At 50.6% G+C, this 9,926-nt stretch overlaps 1 protein-coding gene across 4 annotated transcripts in view; it reads right to left on the bottom strand.

The window, feature by feature from the left end:
* Apba2 (amyloid beta precursor protein binding family A member 2) overlaps positions 1–9,926 on the bottom strand; it is a 223,923-nt gene that overhangs the window by 175,548 nt on the left and 38,449 nt on the right. For 3 of the 4 annotated variants that reach the window (XM_029541610.1, XM_029541614.1, XM_029541617.1), the window contains exon 2: positions 2,890–3,015. The exons of the other annotated variant lie outside the window; for it this stretch is intronic. The gene's annotated coding sequence lies outside the window, so the exon portion shown is untranslated. The remainder of the gene's footprint in view (positions 1–2,889; positions 3,016–9,926) is intronic. 4 annotated transcript variants of the gene reach the window in all.

Below are 9,926 nucleotides of genomic sequence, written 5' to 3'. Positions count from 1 at the left end.
GTGGGGGTGGGGGTTGGTATGGTGATGGGGATGGGGATGGGGATGGGGATGGGGATGGGGATGGGGATGGGGATGGGGAAAAAAGCCAGGAAAGTACTGTTGTGGGATGGGAGCTGAGCAGAACCTGTGTTGGAAGACACAGGTAGAATCTGAGTTAGACTGTACACCCAGGGTAAGGCTGTGTGGCAAGAGAGCAGAGCCATGCGCTGCTATATCCCGAGCCTGGAACTTCCAGCAGGAAAGGGCAGGTAGGGCTATTCCTCAGATGAGGGCAATGCTCTCACTTCTGTGCAAGGGACTGGGCCCCATAGAGAACACAAGAACGGGCCCTGGACTTAATGAAGCGGGGAAGTGTTTATGAGTTGATACTGCGCCGCCCCCAAATAATGCTGAGGTCCTGACTCTCAAAACCTATGCTGTGACATTATTTCTTCAATTTCTATAACACCTTTACTGATGATCAAAGTCAATTAAGGCCATTAGGCTGCATCTTAATTTGGTATGACTGATGTGATGTTTAATATTGTCAACTTAACAGGATCTAGAATCACTTACATGCAACATGCATGCACACACACACACACACACACACACACACACACACACACACACACATCTTTATGTACTTTGTAAAGGACTATTATCTACACTAGAGCAATTGAGGTAGAAGAAGCCATCCAAACCATGGGTGGCACCATTCCTTGGGCTGGGGTCCTAGCCAGCATAAAAAAGAGAGAGCTTACTGATGTACATCATTCACTTCCCTTTACTTCCTGATGGCAGACAGTGTAGACAGCTGCTTCAAGCTTCTGCCCTCACAGGGAACTGTACCCTCAAAGTAGGAGTCAAAATAAGCTCCTTTGCTAGGGGTATTTTATCACAGCAACAAGAATAGAAACTAATGTGATCGATGATCATATAAAGTAAAAGGGAAGTGTGTCCTATAGACAGAGCTCGGGGGTCTCCTGTGATACGGTGCTTTATGTTTTTTTTTTGTTGTTGTTGTTGTTTTAGGCGTTTTATGTAGCAGTTGTTTAGTTTGTTTTGGAGGGGTGGGTTTGTTGTTAGTGGTTGTCGTTTGCCTCAAACACAGAGCTAAATAAGACAACAGTAGTGAAAGAACAGATTGCTAAAAAATGAACCATGGACTTGCATTAAAAATGTAAGTGCAAGGCTGGAGAGATGGCTCAGTGGTTAAGTGCACTGCCTGCTCTTCCAAAGGACCTGGGTTCAATTCCTCACACCCCTATGGCAGCTCACAACTGTCTGTAACACCAGTTTCAGGGGATTCGACACCCTCACACAGGCATACATGCAGGCAAAACACCAATGCACATGAAATAAAAATAATTGTTTTTAAATTGTAAGTAAACCTACAGGTAGAGAGTAGGTTCAAGCAGACACATGGTTTTTATCACAAAAGGAAAAGCACTCTCTGAGGAGTGGACCCTTGAGACAGTCCCAAGTGGCTGATTTTTCTGTTCCCTGAGATCTGCACCATCCCCGAGGAGATACAAGACAGTCCCAAGGATGGCCTGTCTTGATTTTGGCCTTGGAGCTAACCTTAGGACTCACAGTGGCATTCATCTGCCCCTTCCTTCCTACACCAACGGTAAGAGGCAGACATATCAAAGGAAAGCTACGTGAAGGTGTGCTGTCGCAAACCAAATAACAAAGAAGATGACTGGCAAACCACCAGACCTTTCCTGTTGAGCCCGCAAAGGAACCACTCTACTAGCACCTTGGTCTTCTTAGATTTCAGGTCTCCAAAACGAAGAGACTACAAACTCCTGTTATTTAAAGCACCCAGCCTGTAGTACTTTGTCATGCTGGAGATACTCAAAACTGGCCACTCTTATTCCCCAGTGGAAGGTGCCCTGGAGATGACACATCTTCACATAGTTGTAGGTGCCTCAGATGCACTTGCTTGGGACTTTCTGTAGAGTCCCCAGCCTGCTTTCTGCTGACTGGGTCTGCCCACAGCAACAGCGCCTTGGACTGGCTACCCGAGTCATACCATGGGTCTGGGTATGGAATAACTTAAGAACTGCCACTGCCACACAGAGCACAGAGACGCTGCCCATTTCCTGTCTGCTCCTGCTTCCTGAAACCCTTGCAGAGCAAATAATGGCTGCTCTGAGACCATCACCACTGACCAGGAGGGACGATCCCTGAGAATAAACTGTGGAGGATTGGAGGGACCCTGAGAGCAGACCCGGGAACAGTAGCTCCCATGGGCAGGACACAAATGGAAGACCTCCTGGTCATTTGTCCTTCACATACTGCCGGTTCTCCTCTGTGTCTTTTGCCCTCTGTAAATGCAGGCTTCACATCTGTGGATCCAACCAACACACAGATCAAAGCTGTTTTTGTTTTATTCAGAAGATCCTAAAAACACACAACATTTCTCACCTACAAAACCCTCCAGACATGTAATCTTCCTGCAGAACAGTGTTGTGCCTCCTGTGCTATGGTACTAAGCTTACAATGGACCAGTCCATACTAAGCATAGGCAGGTGCAATTCTTGCCATCCCCTAAACAATAAAACAAGTATTCACATAGTAGCTGTAACATATGAAGTACTAGAAGTCATCAAAGGAGGATTTATACGTGCATGCCCTGTGCAAACACTGAGCATTGCACACATAAGGGACTGCTGCACCCTCAGATCCAGGAACCCACAGAGGTCCTTGGAACCAACCCACATGGATACCAAGAGACAACTGTAAACGAGAATATTTTCAAACCCAACAAAAAAGCTGAAAATCAGCATGAATGTACTACAGTCTCGTTAGAGAAAGGCAAGGCTGTTGCTTAGCATGTTAATGGGGGCTTTGTCCCAATTGTACACCAGGAGAAGCTGGAGATGGGAAATGTATCCTACTCACCGGCAGTCTCCACACACAGGATGGCTCTCCCTGTCCCTGTCTGCAGGAAAGTCTACCACCGACAGTTGGGGGGGGGGGGGGCGCGTCCCCTGGCTGAGCTTCAGCAGTGCCTCAATATTCAGAGAACTGTGACAAAAAGATAACACCGTGTCAGCAGGTTGGGAAGGCAATCCACTCATTCACAGACAAGGACAGAGTCAGAACCTTAATATTCTCCAGAAGAGACATCATCTAGAAATACAGCATGTGGCCGGTCATGAGTTTCCTGACATCTTCAAGGGAGCCCTTCATATTCACACATAAAGGTCATCATAGATCACCAAAAGGGCCTAGTTTGGAGCCACAGTAAGAATATGGAGAATCGACTTCTCAAACCCTTTTGCAGGAAGATCCTGAAATCAAATATTCTTCCATCCACCCACCCACCTCCGCATCCCCTCCCCCACACATCAAGGCTCTGTTCTCAGTTTGTTTTTCTCAAAGTAGCAAAATACTACACAAGGCCCAGAGCTCTGGGTGATTCAAGTGACTTCTCTCAAAATAGTGTTTGCGACACGTGGATGGGCTGCTTCTTCGATGAACAGGGACTCTGCAAAGAAACAGTGACTGTGCTCAGTGCTTGGAGAGAGCCACTCGGTGGGCAAGAGACACAGTGTCCACCACGGTTTCCGTCTTAGCTCTGCTTCAGGGAGAGCTGGAGAAGCCTGCGCATGCGTCTGAGCCTCAAAGGCTGTTGGGGCCCAGAAACTGACTTGTGTGCCACCTTCTGCACATGCCCTTGGTTCTTCCCTTAATGCTCTGTCTGTGAAAAGAGCTGCTGCCTTGGAATTAGAGTTTCACTGAGCTTTAAGGCAGACCACGGCCGCGTTCTCTCCTGCAGCTCCCTCGGACATGCTTTCTGTCCTGCTCATAGAGCTGGGGCACCCAGCGGGAGCCTCTCCGATGTCTGGGATCCACTAGGATGCACAAGGATGAGGAGGGAGGAAACATGGACCTGCCCAGACCTGTGCCTGACCTATCACCACGAGCCAGAGAAGCCTGCTTTCGCTCAGTGACTCTCATGGTGTAGATGGAGATACAGCAGACAAGACACTGACTCTGAACCACTGCATGCGAGATGACTGAGACCCAGGCGCCGTGCACAGTGACAGCCCTACCCTATCATGCTCCAAGGCCTCAGCCCACCTGCATGGGGGGGGGGCGTGGAGGGGGAGGGCCTGCACCCCGCGCATGCGCGTGCCCGCTACCTCTTCAGTGTTCCCTTGTTTATTCCTATGAAATCCCCAGCACACTTCTAGTCATGCTTTAAAACCAACTGAGGATCTCTGGTAAGGACATCGCTCTGCACCTGGCCTAGTTGTATCTCACATTTCCCCTGTCCCCCATAGGACTCATTTCTCCCCCTGGGACCCTGCCTAGCCTCACTAGGGCCCAACTTTTTAAAAGGCAGAGAAAATAGTTCAGCACCAGCAAACCTTGACGGAAGCCTCCAAGGATGGAGAATAAAGGGAAGGAGATTAAATAAACAAACAAAAAGAGCTGGGGTGGGGGTGGGGCACCATGATTAAACTGTGTGCCATGCAAGCATGGAGACAGGAGCTCAGACACCCCCTCCAGAACCCACATAAACGCCAGCTGGGAGTTTTAGCCCACATGTGATCCCAGCATCTAAAGAGCAGTATCCCAAGGGCAAGATGGCGAGCGGCACCATCCATCCGCCATGGGTTTGACTGAGACCTGCTTCAGGGAATTAGGTGAGAGACCCACTAAGGATGAGTCCCAGAATCAACCTGGAGCCTATGTGTGCGTATGTACCCACGTGCATGCACATCCACATCCACATCCACATCCACATCCACCTACACACACACACACACACACACACACACACACACACACACACAGAGACAGAGACAGAGACAGAGACAGAGACAGAGACAGAGAGAGAGGAAGGACACTGCAAAGCCAGAACTCCAGGCTCTTGTCCCACGGGCACAGAGGGCCATGAGAGGTTTCAGGCTACAGGAGGAAACTATTGTGTCTGTGAGGCACATGACGACCTGTGAGAAGCAGGCCTCACTGGGGGTCTCTCTTAGTGTGGAACTTGTAGCGTCTGCAGAAGATTGGCTGGACACTCACTCAGCAGCTCCCTCCACCCAGGATGTGCTGTAAAATCATTCCGGATTTAAAAAAAAAAAAAAAAAAAAAAGAGATGCAAAGAAAAAGAAGTCCCCACGACCTTGGCTGCCTCCTCTGGATCATGCCCGTGCATCCTGGTAATCAGGAGCTGCCTGTCCATCTCCCAAACACAGACGCCTATCGCTGTCACTCTGCACACCTGCCCTTATTAACCTGGGAGTGTCACCGGCAATGTGTTCCTGGGGCTAAAAATAGATCCAACAGATTCCTCCAGGAATGTCCCATGGGAGAATGGAGGAGGCCTGGGAGCCAGAACAGCTTCAAAGGCCCTCCATCCCACAGCAATGGTGCGGTAGGCCACCTAGGGCAGGCTTCCTGGAGCAGGGCTTAGGTACTTGGCTTTCTTCCATGTACCATTGCCCAGCAGACAACCCTCCTCTGCCTGGGTACCCTGGCATCCTGCCCTTCTCTCTCGGGCTGGCCACATTCCAGGCCCACCCAGGAAGCACATTTGCAGGGACTGCAGACCACTCTAGCCTCTTATAATCCTCACAGTTGTATAAAGCAGCCAACAGAGACTCAGTTCCCAGGACCAGTTGCTTCCCCCTCCCCCATACCTGACCCACAGAGCACTGAGAAGAGATTGGCTCTCACATCCCAAGCTGCATCAATGCCACTTGATACTACCCACCATGGCTCACTTCACTATGAATGCTGACCAGGTGGAAACAGCCACACCAAGCCAGTCAGAGGTGACACGGCCCACTGGGAAAGGCCCAGATAGAATAGCACCCAACTTTCATCCCCAGGCCATGCTCCAAAGGTCAGGGACTCCCGGTCAGGACTGCCGAATCTCTCATTAGAGTAGCACTTGCAATGACTAACATTACAAGTGCTACAGCCTGGCTTACCAGTCTGGTCCCTGACCCCGTGTGTACTCACAGAGGTCAGCGGGTGCAGTGGCAACAGCCATGTGCCGTTCCTACGGTGTCCCCAGCCAGCTCCTTCCCAGGAGCCTCGGGGAGCCCTTCTCCACTTTGTGCTAAAGATTCTTTTGGAGTAAGAGACCACGGCATGTAGGTCAGCTGGCAAAAACAGGACGGCGTGGACCGGGGCACAGAGAACAGGGTACGGGCATATAGGACAATGAGATGACCTAGCTTCCAAGTAGCCAAACAGCAGCTTGCAAGAGCATCTTCCACATACCACTTACCCCTTGGGCATCCCTGCTCCAAGTGAATCTTTTGGAATCCCTCATATGTCTTCCTCTGAAAGCCAACTTGAATGCCCTTGCCTCATAAACTGACAGTACTCTGGTCCTCCAGCTTCCTGACTATACTATTTAATCTACAATATGCCCCAAGCCTTCCCTACCCTCTCAGCTTAGTGCTTCCCCCGACACCAGCCCCAACCTATGCCCACCTTTTCCTGACGGTAGCCACGTCTGCGTCTCCTCACTGGAGAGCGGGAGAATTGCTCTCTATCACAAGCTCTCAAAATCAACAGCTCTCAACTCTTCAGAATGTCCTTGTCCCTTTCAAATAGTCATGGAAGCCAGACGTGTTTTACCCTCGCCCTCCTTATGGGCACTCTGGTCTCTACCAAAATATCTGCATCTGGTTGACAGCCAGTCCTCAGTTACTCAGACTGAAGCTTCAGCCACACCCTGGACCCATCGCCTGCTGCTTTCTGGCCTTGTCCTGAAAGCTTTGAAGATGGGCAGAATCACCCAGACAAGCACCAGGGGCAGAACTGTTCCGACTACTTAAGGAAAGTGTTGGCCTAGAACCCTTGAATGCCTTAGAGTGTGGAGTGGGAGGGGCATGAGCCCGTCCTCCACAGAGAGCGGGGAGGGGCACACAGGGAAGGGGGCCAGGACCCTGGTGGAGACTCATTCTGATGCACAGCCTTCCCCCTGAAACTTCAGCCTGGGAGGTTCTACCTCTGGGAGAGCTTCAGGCTGACCTGCACAGTGAGGAGAGCTGGCAGTGACAGAGCCTCCCCTGAGGGAGGCCACAGCGGAGTGACAGGCCTGAGGGAATTCTAGTCCCATCCAGTCCTGCCAAGCCAGCCAGTCACTGGCTCCACATCTCAAAGCTAAGTCCCAGTGGAGTTAGGGCTCGCATGCTCTCTGCATATCGCCATGTGCTGGGAGCAACCTGGGCTCGGTGAACAGCCATGGTCCCCGTGAGGCTGCATTCACACCTTTTCTGCTTTATCAGCACTAGAGAAGCTGAGGACTTTGTTTTTACACCAACAGGAAGATTCTCCTTTTCTAAAAACATCTTCAAGATGGTCAAAAGGACAGAAAAGCCAGAGAAATGTCAAAAGCTTTGCACAAAGTCTCCAAAAGGAGTTATATTTCTTTGTGTGTTGAATGAAGTTATCTGCACTGGACAGATGAAGATTTGGGGGACATTTGAGAGTAATCCGACACCTGTGTGGCTCCTCAGGCACGTGGAGATTAGACATGGCAAACCCGCAAACCACTGGCTTATGTCTCCCCAATGGCCTCACCCACCGCTGGGAGCTGAGGTCCTTAGACTGGGCGGCACTTCCATACCTCAGTGCACCTACTACAAGACCATGGACCGAGCAATGCTCATCTAAGCTGACAGCTTCACACTCTCTGAGTTCACACCTAACCTACTCCCCAAGGCACATCTACAGGCAACTGCCTTTCAGTGGTGCAAGCTGGGCACCACCTCCCCTTACAGGACCCCACTCCAACCGCGGTCTCCCTCTCCCAGCTACACAACCCATCTAGGGTCCCTCTAGACGCCCTTCCTTCTGAGTTAGCAGGCTCTAGCTTCAAACGGACTCTTCTTCCACAACCTTTCCAACCCCACCCTGGCCTCCACCATGGACGCTGGCCTCAACCTCCTACCCTAGCTTGGATCTCCCAGTCCATTCTGCCTGGCCTCTAGGATGTATCCATCAGTACAAACCAATGTCCTCTGTACAAGCAGGACAATCACAGGCCTATATGGGATAATGCCCACAAAACACTTATTTAAAGACAGCACAGCTTTACATGGGGAGTAACTGAAATGGACACATGCAGATACTAGGTTTCAGCCTTGGGACAAATGGCTGAGGTGCCTATTTAACAAATCAAAGCAGACCTGGCCACCAGGTTCTCCCTGCATCTTTCAGTCCCAACCTGTTACAGGGCCCACAGATTGGCATAACCTGCCCCCTATCCTAAACTTCTCTAGCCCAGGGACTGGGCTGCCCGTCCCCCAGTTCCCCTTCCCTATATAATCCAGCCATTTTGATTATCCACCATCTTTGTACCATTTGGTCTCCTGGCTGCTGCCTGGTCCCTCTCCTTTCTCCTCACCTGTCTCTTCACATGACCCAAGTCAGTCCATTCATATCTACTCTAGACTCCCCAATGTCCCTGCCCCTGGCTATGCTCTCCCACATATCTATAATAAACTTTCTCCTCCACCGTGCCTAGAAACAGTCATATCCTTTCCTTTCCTTTTTATTTCTTTCCTTTGCATTCAGTAGAGGTCACTGGTGAATGTCATGAAGACACTTAAAACCACTGGATCAGACACTTTAAGGGACAAACCTCGGGAAGATATGTGAATTATAACTCCTTAAAGCTGTTAGTAAAACAGCAACCAGCCGTGAGGTCCCATCCTCCTCTGATGCACCCCAACTGTCTTCCAGAGCAAGTCCTCAGAACGTTTGGAAAGACCTCTGTCTTCCTCCATACCCTCTGGCCTTTATCTTGTCCCTTGCTCTGCCCCAGTCCCATGGGATCACTGTCATTCCTCAGCCCCACCAGGCCAGCTTCTGGTGGGTACCAGCATGGCTGGTCTCCACGGGGGCCCTGTGGATGCTGCTTGTGCCCCGCCTACCTATCCCTGCACATGTCTGACAGTGAGGTTAGTATTTGCCACTGTCCTCACCCACTGGGGCAGAAGTCCTCTGTCTTCATCTGCCATGTCCCTTGGTATGCATCCCAACACGTACAACTAGACTTGATGGTGACCCAGGGTGTGTGGACTCAGTGATAGGCTTGGCCCCTGAACTGAGAGTTCGGAAAAATCAATGTTTTCTTGAGTGACCCAACTTGAGAATCTGGGAGGCTTCACTCACAGCACAATATACAGCCCCCAGAGATGTACTTACGTATGAATGCTCCAACCCTCCTATGTCCCAGCACTGGGACAAGGTAAGTCAGAAACCTTGAGTGTGACTTGGAGATGCAGCCACAGGCTACATCTTGGTGGTGCAGCCAAAGCCTCCCCGACCTCCTTACAGGCCCCCAGGATCCGCTACTGCACAGGAGTTGGCCCTGAGCGCTGGAGGGGGTTCTGCTCTCTGAATCACCATCGCCAAATGCTACAGGCCAAGCTTCCCTTAAGGGTGAGGAAGACAGCCTGTTCCTCAGAGCCACCCACACCCAGGCTATTTCCTGTTTCAACAAAGAGAGGGGCTGAAAAATCTCTAAAATCCCCTCCCACCCCGTGTCTATTCATCTTCACAGTGAGCTGGCAGGAACAGGGACATTAAAATGACATGGAGCTCCTGGGGTACAGGAGACTGTGCTTCCCTCTGGGCAGTGACGGCAGCCACCAGCAGAATACAGCATTGTCACCTGCTCATGCTTCATCTTGGGGCAGCAGAGCTGGCAATGCCCACTGCCCTGCTTCCTTTCTAATGCCTGGTTCTCTCCAGCCCCCAGGCACCCACACCCACTCATTCGCCCACTCACCCATTCATAACTCTAAAAAAAAAAAAAAAAAAAAAAAAAAAAAAAAAAAAAAAAAAAAAAAGAAGCGACATAAACCAGAAAACACTCCATCCCACCAGAATGTTCTCAAACAAATGAAACCAAGGATCCAAGACGGATAAAAAGTGGGCAAGGGGGCGCCTCCCAG

This window comes from Mus pahari, chromosome 1 (genome assembly GCF_900095145.1).
Source record: "Mus pahari chromosome 1, PAHARI_EIJ_v1.1, whole genome shotgun sequence".
NCBI lineage: Eukaryota > Metazoa > Chordata > Mammalia > Rodentia > Muridae > Mus > Mus pahari.
This window is presented reverse-complemented; position numbering and strand designations above follow the sequence as displayed.